Source organism: Olea europaea, chromosome 11, assembly GCF_002742605.1.
Source record: "Olea europaea var. sylvestris chromosome 11, O_europaea_v1, whole genome shotgun sequence".
Classification (NCBI taxonomy): domain Eukaryota; kingdom Viridiplantae; phylum Streptophyta; class Magnoliopsida; order Lamiales; family Oleaceae; genus Olea; species Olea europaea.
In genome coordinates, this window is record NC_036247.1 from 6,030,386 (window position 1) to 6,041,772 (window position 11,387).

Consider the following 11,387-nt stretch of genomic DNA (forward strand, 5'->3'; position numbering starts at 1 on the left):
AAATCAACTTTTATCTTCCAAATTGAACAACCGGGTCCCACTCAAAACTCGTGCCAAAGTCGACCAATTTTTCCAACATGTTCCAGACTGTAATGGTGCCGTTAGCGATGGTGCTTTGAATGCTATGGAGTATTTGACGAATATTTTGTCGTCCAAGGTGTATGACGTGGTGTACGAATCTCCATTGCAGCTGGCGCAAAAGCTCTTGGAACGGTGGGGGGTAAATTTCTGGCTCAAGAGAGAGGATTTACAGCCTGTACAAATATTCAATATATGATTCTTTTGATATACGAGTTTTTAAGTTATGGTAATGTGGAATCATTTGAATTTTGTTGAAAAATGTAGGGTTTTGGGTACATTTTTTCGGTTAAAGTGGAGTAGTTTGTACTATTTGGCAACTCTTGTGTGTTTTCTAAGCAAGATGTTTATAAATGTTAAACAAAAGGTATCGTGGATTGTTACTAAGGCAATACTTTTCAAATTCAGTGAAAAATTAAAGAGGTTTTGTTGCAATATCAGTTTAGGAAAACTTGTGTAATTTAGAATTATATGAGGTTTTTCTAAAACATAAAATTTGTAATGATCACGCTTGAAGGTATATTGGAAATTTTGGGAAACGTCTTTATGATGCTTCATTTTGAAGTGCACTGTTGTGGAAGAACAGGATGCTGAATTGATATAGTACGTGCTTAGTGTTATGATTTCATTGGCAGGTTTTTTTGTTCAAGCTTCGAGGGGCATATAATATGATGACAAAACTTCCACAGGAGAAATTGGAAAGAGGAGTCATATGCTCTCCGGCTGGAAATCATGCACAAGGCGTGGCATTATGTGCCCAGAGATTGGGCTGCAATGCTTGATTGCTATGCCTGTTACTACCCCAGAAATCAAGGTTAGTACTTGTTTCATGAGTTACTGTATATTCTGTAGTTTCCACATTTAACATTATACCTTATTTAAAAGGTGTTGCCCTGTACTTGTGCAGTGGGATTCTTATGATGAAGCACAGGCATATGTAAAAAGACGAGCTGAGGAGCCGCACTTTCATTCCTTCCTTTGATCACCCAGATGTCGTAACTGGGCAGGGACAGTTGGAATGGAGATTGTACGCCAAATGAAAGGACCAATACATACAATATTTGTGCCTGTTGGGGTGGCAGGCTTATAGCAGGTATTGCTGCCTATGTGAAGAGAGTTGCTCCAGATGTTAAGATTACTGGAGTCAAACCATATGATGCAAACGCAATGGGCATTATTATTGTACCATGGTCAGAGAGTGATGTTGGACCAAGTGGGAGGTTTTGCAGATGGTGTAGCAGTTAAAGTGGTTGGTGAAGAGACTTTCTGTGTGTGTAGAGCACTGATGGATGGGGTTGTTCTTGTTGGCCATGATGCTATTTGTGCATCAATAAAGGTTAGCCTGTTATTTGGTTTTAAGAGTTCATTTTATTTTTGCAATTCTTCTTGATGCTTTATTGTTACCATCCTGATTTATTTTCTGAGTTCTTCTCTGGGAAAACGTATCTCCCTGCTGATTATCATACTGTTTATTTGTCCTGTGTGCATTGATGGAAGTTGTTTTTGGAGTCATGGCGATATTGTAAATGCTTGGTTTTGTATTTAGTGGTGAAGTTTTCTTGCATTTAGCTACATTTGCTTGGGGAAAGGCTCATATTAGGGCGTGTGGTTGCTTTTCTCTTCCTCAGCATTACAACGAATCAGTTGGCTCCTCATGGTTTAAAAAACCCAATTGAAACCCGCTGCTTTAAGGCCCGCCTCGGAGTGAGGCCTGCTTAAAACACCTCAAGTCACTGACTGTGAGGCAATTTTTGGAAGTGTACGCCTCAGTTTTGTGAGGCACACGCCTCACACCACAGCCTCAAGGCTTATGAAACACAAAACTTAAAAATTAGCTTGTTGCCCGTTGAAATATTAAAAACTATGTTTCTCATAGACCACTTAGGGAATAGCCTATTGCTCCCACCAACAAAACTAATAGTTTCTTTATAGATTTTTCCTTTATTTATTTGCAGACTTAAATTGCTCTATTATGAATTCTCAAGAATGTCTTTTGATGTATTATGAGCTTATTTTGCATTTTAATATTTTTTGACATTTGTATGTTTTATTGTCTCTAAACGGCCCAAGACTTGCGGTTTGCCTCATGAAGGAAAAACACCATAGTATCTAGTTTCGCCTTTTATAACATTTGGCTCTTAATTCCATTCTCTTTTTTTTTAACCACCATTATTTAATTTGGCACTCTGTTAGTTTTTTGTGTTGGTAGTGATAATATCCTCTCTATTCCATGTAATGAGCATCAATGAATGATGATCTTGCTAGAGCTTGAAATTACCTTGATTTTCAATATAAGTAGCCAAACACATGAAAAAACTTGCATGTTTACAACAATTCACCTTAAAAGACATCAGCTTATGATGAATGTCATATTTGAATCCTTGGGTTACTTTAGCCGCTTCCATTTTGGAGATCTATAAATGCATTTGTAAATGACCTTTCCAGAAAAGTTTAGGTTTAACTATTGTCTTTTGAAAAGATGGTTAGCAATTTTCTTTGGGAAAAAGTTGCTAAATTGGCTAGAAGATTACTCCAGTGAGCTTAGCAACCTGCTATATGCTTCTGTATCTGATTTCCTACTTTGCATATTCATCTTACTCAATACTGAGTCACCATTTTTAGTGCAAATGATATTTTGAAATGATTGCTGAATAAGACTGAAGTGGTGGCGGAACAATGCCCTTCAATCCGCCTAGTGGCGTTCAGCATTCCGGCTACTCCGTCAAGTGTATGTGACCTGAAAAACGAAGGTGGGGCTTTCTTCCCCATTTTACCTTCGGCGTGAGAATTAGTTTATAGATTTGGAAAAAATGTAATCGGAATTCAGATGGCTAAAAAGAGAGAAAGAGAGAGAGAGAGAGAGAGAGAGAGATCCCCTTACCTGTATCATATCCGGGGGTATTTATAGCTATTGGGAGCTGGATAATCGCTGGGCGATCGTGGTGCCACGTGTCCCACATTGGCATTCCCACTACTCCTACGTGCTGATTGGAGGGTCTTTAACTTCTCGCTTGGAGGTTACGCCCGTATTAACTGCCATGGAACCTAGTCAATTCACTAGAGATTTTATGGCTAAGTGTTTGGATAATCTTGTAGGCAATTCCATGCCAATTGAAGACTTCGCGTAGAGGTAGAGCGACCTTGGGGAGTCGACGGCCTCGCGTAGTAGTAGAGTGTCCTCTGAGGGTAGTGGTAGAGCGCCCCTGGGGGGGTCGACGGCCTCGCGTAGTGGTAGAGCGTCCCGTGGAGATAGTGGTAGAACACCCCTAGGGGGTCGATGGCCGTGCATGGTGGTAGAGCACCACTTGGGGATAGTTTTAGAGCATCCCTTAAGGGTCGGTGGCCTTGCATCGAAGTGCAGCGATCCATCTTGCTTGTCGCCAAGGGTGGCTTCCTCTACCAATCTATATCATTAGCCCCCCTACGCCTCGTCGATGTTTTCGACAAGGGGTAGCAATTTTCTTTATCCAGGTGGTTTGAAATTATTTTTTTATTTTTTTATTTTTGATAAATGAGTAACTCGTATTAGCAAGTCGAGCAATGCAATCGAAATCAAATAGTAATTTTACTGTACACATGGCACCCCATCAATGGTCCTAATGTTGGAGGGAATTTTCCCCCCAAAAAGTTTGAATCCTTGTGTCTATAAAAGGGGGGTGATTTCTACTTCAAAGAATCACTCTCATTTTCTCTCAACATCCTAGGCTTTCTCCCTTCTAAGGTAATTTTTTCTCCTTTTTAATCAAAGTCTTGCTTAGTATTTGTTCTCTTCATCTTTTTTTGTTGCCATGTATAAGACTATTATTTCTTCTCCTTCCAATGAGAATAGTGATGGGGGGTGCAGTGACTCGACTGGACCTTTGTCAGAGGGTACCGAAGGGGGTCCGACCGGCCCCGCTGGTCAACGATCGACTAGCCATAGGGCTGGCCGTCCCTTGGCTTCTCTTGAGCTTCGTGGCCCGTCCGGCCCCTCGACCCAACTCGCTAGTGACTCGCCCCCTTCCTTTATGACATTGATAGTGAAACTCATTCAATCGATTCTTAGGCGTTTGTCCCACATTCCCCTAAGAGGCACATTAGTTCTACCAAATTTCCAAACCAAAATTTAGAAATTGGGTGAGACCCGGCTGGTGAGGTCATTCTCCCTAGATATCCCAAAAAGTTATAGTCTCTACAATTCCCCATTTAAGTTGGAAAAATGTCTAGGTAAGTATGACTAGATTGATGATTACATCTATAGAGCCCCCGGTCCTAAAGAAAGACTCCCTGGGTCCGACCCCCGCGAGGTAGCCGTTTACAAGGATGTTATGGATGGGGGTTTTCGGTTCTCCATTCATCCTTTTTTTGTGTTGATTTTTAATGAGTTTCACCATACTCCTGGTCAAATAAATCCCAACGCGTGGAGAAAGGCGTTATATTTCCTATATGTTTGTCTCAAAAGGAAAATATCACTTTCCATAAACCTTTTTAGGTGTGTCTTCGAAATGCATGAGCTAGTTCAGTGTAATGCATTCATCTATTTTACCACCAGGGTTCCTTTGCAATTTCCTAAATTTAGAAATTCGAATAGCAGATGGAAATCCCGATTCTTCTTCGTTCGACCTTCAGCGGGTCGATTTTCTTTCAACACTAATTGGCGACACCCCCAAATTCGTCTCTTCAATAGCCAAGTAGAAGTTACCCCCTTTCTAAAAGCTCAAATCCGAGAGTTGGTTGACGTACCGCCTCTCGCACCTGACTTAGGATCAATCTTGACCATGAAGAACATGTTGATAGTGGGGATGAGTCGTCCTACTGGTAGGTTGTTTCCATCAATTTTTTTTATTGCATGCACACACGTTCATTTATTATTTTTTTACTTTTAGTTTTTTGGGACTAATGAGTTTGGGTGTGTGCATATAGATATGGACTTTGATCTTGATGAGGTATTGAAGACCCTGCCACGAGGCGATAAGGGCCCTACTCCCGTTGATGGTAAGCTTTTGTGTTCACCTCCCTTTTTTTTGTATCTTCATGCTCTTCTACCTTGCGATCTTAACGGATTTTAACTTATATGTGCAGGGACAGAGCTTGATCTTGAAGGGATCATGAATTCCATGCTCGACTAGGGGCAAGGGGATGGGACGGATCCATCACCTATCCCTTCAAAGAGAAGGAGGGCGGCCGACCAAGGGGGGAGGTCTTAGGTGATCAACAAGACCTCCAGACGAGCCCCGTGAGGTGGCTCCAGCTCCTAGGCCAGGTGCTTCCAGCCATGCACGGTGTGAGCACGAGGATTCACTTCCCAACTTCGGGTTTCCTCCCATCCCCAAGGCTATCATGAGATGGGGGTGCTCAAATCTTTGGTGACGCCCGCTCGATCTAGAGCAATTGCAGGGCGTAGTGCAGACAACATTGAAAGGGTTACGGTTGTTTATCTCCAGAGGTTATGTTTCCAATTTCGCATTTTCTTTTATGTTGGGTCTTGTCTTTTAAGCTTGGTTTAACGCTTGACTTTTATTTTACCCCCTCATTTCTTAGGTGGTATCCCTCCAGACTGGACTCGCTGAATCGAATCGCCGCCTGGCCTCGAAGTTGAAGACTCTTATTGAAGAAAAGAAAAAAGAGGCTTATTACTACAAGAAAAAGATATCCTCCTTGAAGAAATCTCTGGAGACGTTGGATGCTCAAGTTCGTGAGCAGGAGACGGAGAATGACAACTTGCGTTCTGTTTTGGCTCGCGCTCCGGAGAAGGCGATTGAAAGGTATAAGACCTCAGCTGAGTATGCCAAAGATCTCGAGGTATCTGTGGAGCAGTATAAGATGTCGTCTGATTATGCTAAGGCTTTGAATTCATATGGGGGGAAAGCGATGACAGCTTCTATCAAACTCTCCAAGGAGTGGCTTATGGCCGAGCATCCTTCTATAGAACCCTCTAGTCTAGATAGATTTCTTGCATAGCGCAAGGGGAAGGAGAGTGGAGCACAGTCATCTAGGTCGCTTGGACGTTCATCACGAGGTGGTAGTGGGGATGTCTCCCCTTCGAGCTGAAGCATTTCTTAGTCGTTGTTCCCTTTGCTAGTTTTTCCTTTTTCGTGTTTACTTTTGTTTAGTCTCGTTATCTCCTACTTGTCCGGAATGTGGGCAAGAGTTTCTCATATTATAAATACATTTTTTGTTCGCTATTATTAGTGTTGAATGCATTGTTCTTTCAACTTGTCGTCTCTCGTGTCATCCCTCTTCTTTTTTCTTTCATTGTTTGATGGTGCGGGGGAGTGGCTTTTTATTGGGCTAGAGTTCAGTGGTCGATGGCCCTAGCCAATTTTAGCCTTGTGCTACGCTGTGCCTAGCCGTGTAGGCTATGTCGACTGTCGGGAGAGGGGTCTAGCGGTTAAGGGCCTTAGCCAATTTTTGGTTTGTTAAGGCTCTTCACCTAGTTGCGTAGGCTATGTCAACCATCGGGAAACGGGTTTAGCGGTTAAGGGCTTTAGCCAATTTTTGGCTTATTAAGGCTCTCTGCCTAGCTGCGTAGGCTATGTTGACCGTCGAGAGAGGGGTCTAGCAGTGAAGGGCCTTAGCGCCTAGCCGTGTAGGCTATGTCGACCGTCAGGAGAGGGGTCTAACGGTCAAGGGCCTTAGCCAATTTTTGGCTTGTTAAGGCTCTCCGCCTAGCCGCGTAAGCTATGTCGACCATATGTCTTCATGGGATGAAAGAGAGTCTGAGACTGCATATCGATAGATAAAAATACTTGGATTTGTGAGCTCATTAGGCCCACCGGGACATCCCAGCTAGGTTGGCCCTTCCTTAGCGCCCTTATCACTTACTGCTACCAAGGTTTTTTATTGAATAAACAAATACAACTAAGGGTGTCTTCGTGAGGCATTACATAGAGAGAATTAACAAGGCAATCTATCTATTGTACTTACAAAACGTAGCCCGTGCATCTATTCTAAAATCTACTGGTAGTATTTTTTAAGATGCTCTGCGTTCCACGGTCTACCCAGTAGTCTTCTCTTCATGTCTTTCAAGCTGTATGCCCCTTTCTTAGGCTGCGGGATCACTTCATATAGGCTTTCCCAGTTTGGTCCAAGTTTTGCTTGGAGGTGTCCTGCTGCTGTCGCGTCTCTTAACACGAGGTCCCCTGGTTGAAAGATTCTTGGTTTCACTCTCCGATTGAAGTATTTGGCGGCTCTTCGTTTATAGGCCACCATCTTTATTGCCGCCTTCTTCTTTACTTCTTCTAGTAGGTTGAGTTCTCCTCTGGTCGTAGTGTCATTGGGCTGTCTGACTTTCATTCTACCTGTCTCACTCAAAATTTCAATTCGGACTACGGCTTCCATCCCGAAGGTTAGTTTGAATGGTGTCTTCCCAATCGGCTCTCGTGGAGTCGTGTGGTACGCCCATAGCACATTGGGTAGCTCGTCTGCCCAAAGCCCCTTTTCCTTTTCTAATATGGTCTTCAGATCCCAGAGAATGACTCGATTGGTCACTTCAACTTGCCCGTTCGATTGTAGGTGAGCGACTGAAGTCAGTCTATGGTCGATGTGATAACTTGCACAAAAAGTCTTGAAGCTATGATTGTCAAATTGTCTGCCGTTATCTGTCACCATTATCCTGGGTATCCCGAATCGACATATTATATTTTTCCATACAAAACCTTGTACTTTTGCAATCGTGATGGTCGCAAGTGGTTTTGCCTCTACCCACTTGGTGAAGTAGTTGATGGCGACCAGCAAAAACTTCCTCTACCCCTTAGCTAAAGGTAGAGGCCCTAAAATGTCCATCTCCACTGAAAAAATGGGCACACCCCAAAAATGGCTGCCTGTTGCTCGGCTGGGAAGTGGATCGAATTTTCGTATCGTTGACATATGTCACACTTTCTTACTAATTCTTTGGCATCTCTTTTCATGGTTGACCAATAGTAAACTTGCCGTAGAATTTTGAAAGCAAGGGATGTTGCCCCTTGGTGGTTACCACAAGTCCCAGCATGTACCTCAAACAATATCTCTTTAGCTTCCGAAGGTCGTATGCACTTCAGATATGGCATGGTGAAATCGCGCTTGTAAAGTTGCCCATCAATGATGGTGAATGAGGCTGCCCGAGCTCTCAACCTCCTTACTTCAAAGGGATCTTCTTGTGTTTCATTTTCTGTGAGATATTTGATTAACGGATCCATCCAGCTTTCCTCGTACTCAATATTTTTCACCTTGACCCAGCGTTGGATGCTAGGTTGCTGTAAGACTTGCACGTTCGCTGTTCACGACAGATTTCTTGGGTTTGCCGATGTGAGTTTCACTAGCGCGTCTGCCTGTTCATTTTCCTTTCGTGGGACCTTTGTCATCCTGAAGCTTGCGAACCCCTTTGCAGATCCCTTACTTTCATCAGGTAAGCTACCATCTTCCCATCCTTAGCCTCATATTTCCCCGACACCTGTCCAACTATCAGCTGCGAGTCACTGCAAATCTCTACCGAAGACACCTCCAGCCTAGCTGCCAGACCTAGGCCTGTGATTACTGCTTCATACTTAGCATCGTTGTTAGTGGCGAGGAACTCGAAGCGCAGTGAGTATTCCAATTCCTCGGAGTCTGGCCCAATCATTATGATTCCTACCCCTGATTCTTCCGTATTTGAAGAACCATCCACAAAAACCTTCCAATATGTATTTTTCCCTTCTGGGGGTTCTGCTGGGCTGGTGAGCTCAGCAATGAAGTCTGCCAGAGCCTGCACTTTGATGGCGGTCCTTAGCTTGAATTCAATGTCAAAATCACTTATTTCAATTACCCATTTCAGCAGTCTTTTGGATGTCTCTCGTCGATGTAGGATCTGCTTGATGGATTGGTCGGTCATCACTTGTACCGTATGGGACTGGAAGTAAGGCCTCAATTTTCTGACCACAACGATCAATGCGAGCACTAGTTGTTCGGCCAGACTGTACCTTGTGTCTACGCCTTTGAGGACTTGACTGACATAGTAGACTGGTTTCTATGCCTTTGGGAATTCCTTTACGAGAACTGCACTGACTTCCCGTGGCAATACTGCAAGGTAGAGACATAGTACGCCCTCAGGGCATGAGCTAGTCAATATGGGAGGCTGCTGTAGTGACCTCTTCAAGGATTCCAGTGACTCATCGCACTCTTGAGTCCACTCAAAATTTGTAGAGCCCCCAATGGCTTTAAAGAAATGGTAGCACTTATCTACTGCCCGGCTCATAAAACGGTTAAGGGCTGCCACACGCCCTATCAGCCGCTTGACCTCCTTTCTACTAGTGGGGCTTCTCATTTCAAGTATTGTCTGTATCTTGTCGGGATTCGCCTCAATACCTCACTGGGTGATCATAAAACCTAAGAACTTTCCACCGACTGTACCAAAAACACATTTCTCGAGGTTGAATTTCAGATTATTCTGTTGAGCTATGTCGAACACTCTTTGCAGACAGGCCACATGGTTGATGACCTTAATACTTTTTTCCACCATATCGTCGACGTAGGTTCTATGACATTTCCAGTCAATTCCTGAAAGACCCTATTCACCATCCTCTTGTAAGTTGTCCCTGTATTCTTCGGGCCGAAAGGCATGGCAGTGTAACAGTTGGTTCCAGAATCTGTGATGAATGGCATCTTCTCTTGGTCGCACTCAGCCATAGAGATTTAATGATACCCCGAGAAAGCATCTAGAAAGTTGAGCCTCTCGTGACCCGACGTGGCGTCGACGAGGTAGTCTATCTGTGGGAGTGGGTATGAGTCCTTAGGGCATGCCTTATTTAATCCGGTGTAATCTACGCACATGCGCCACTTCCCATTTGACTTTTTTACTAGCACAATGTTGGCTAACCATTCGGGGTACCGTACCTCTCGGATGAAACCTACTTGCAGTAACTTTTCCACTTCCGCCCTTGTTATTTCTTACCTTTCGGGGGCGAGGTTCCTTTTCTTCTGCTTTATTGGTTTGGTTCCAGGTAGAACTTCGAGGCAATGCTGAGCGAGTGCTGGGCTGACCCTAGTGATATCACTTGGGCTCCATGCAAAAATGTCTAGGTTGTCTGTCAGGCACCTCACCAGCTTCCCTTTTTCGTCAGAGTCCAACTCGGCCCCGATGCTGACCTCCCAGCCCTCCATTATGGAAATCTTTTTGATCATGTTAAACGGCTCAATCCGCCCTCTCGGAGGTTCGAATTCTAACATCATTACTGATGGGGCTCTTCCAACTGTTATACTGTCGACATAACATTTTTTGGATGCTTGCAGATCCCCTGCACGCACCCGACTCCCCTGCTAGTTGGGAATTTCAGGACCTGGTGATAGGTCGAGGCGATGGCTCCAGCTGCGTTGAGTAACGACCGACCGTAGATTGCATTATAGGCCATGAGGGTCTTAACAACCAAAAAGCTTGCCACAATTATCACAGTGGTTGGATATGTGCCTAGCATGACCGAGAGCTCCACCGTACCTTCTGGAATCACCGTGGCTTCTCTAAAGCCTTGTAAGGGGGTGTTCACGATTTTTAACTTGTCAGGTGGGACCTTCAGGCTTAAAAAAGCGTCCCAAGTGAGTACATTTGCAGCACTTTCCCCGTCGACCAACACTCTTTTGACGTCAAAATCAGCTATGTCGCCTACTATTACTAGGGCATCATCATGGGGGTGCGCCACACCTACCAAGTCTTCCTCGCCAAAAGTGATGCTCTGGCTGAACCTTACCTTCTTTTGGATGGAGCAGATCCCAAGAGAGCGTGCGTAGCTTTTCCTTGCCGAATTTGAATCTCCCCTTCCTCCTGTAATCATGTTTATTACTCCAGCCCTAGGTGGGGGACGGTCCTCCATCTTTTGCTTCCCCCGGTTGTCCTTCACATATTTTCCAGGAGACCCCGCCTTAGGAGGCGCTCGATCTCCTCCTTCAGTTGCAGGCACTCTTTAGTATCATGCCCGTGATCCTTGTGGAAATGACAATATCTGCCCTGGTTTCTTTTGCCCGCTGGTATCACCATGGGTCTCGGCCATTCTAGCTCTTTCATGTCTCATATTTCCATCAATAGTTTGGCACGTGGGGTGTTCAAAGGGTGAACGCCCTGGACTCCTTTCGTTTGTGCCTGGCTGGCAGGTCAAACCATCTTCTCACTCCTTGGCCTATTTTTGTTGGCAGGTCTTAGCTTGTCCCCCGCCTTGGGCTTGTGACTTTCTACTTCCCATCCCTCTCTGAGGTTCTTTGTGACCTTCTCTGCCTCCTCGGCATCAACATACTTGTCTCCCTTTTTCAATAGGTCGTGCATTGATTCTGGAGGGTTCTTGGAAGTGACATCTTAAAAGCCCGTTCCGAGTTCCATTCATCAATGC

General features: G+C 44.4%; 1 pseudogene; it reads left to right on the forward strand.

Annotated features, from left to right (window-relative positions):
- LOC111404374 overlaps window positions 1-11,387 on the forward strand; it is a 27,476-nt pseudogene that overhangs the window by 12,104 nt on the left and 3,985 nt on the right.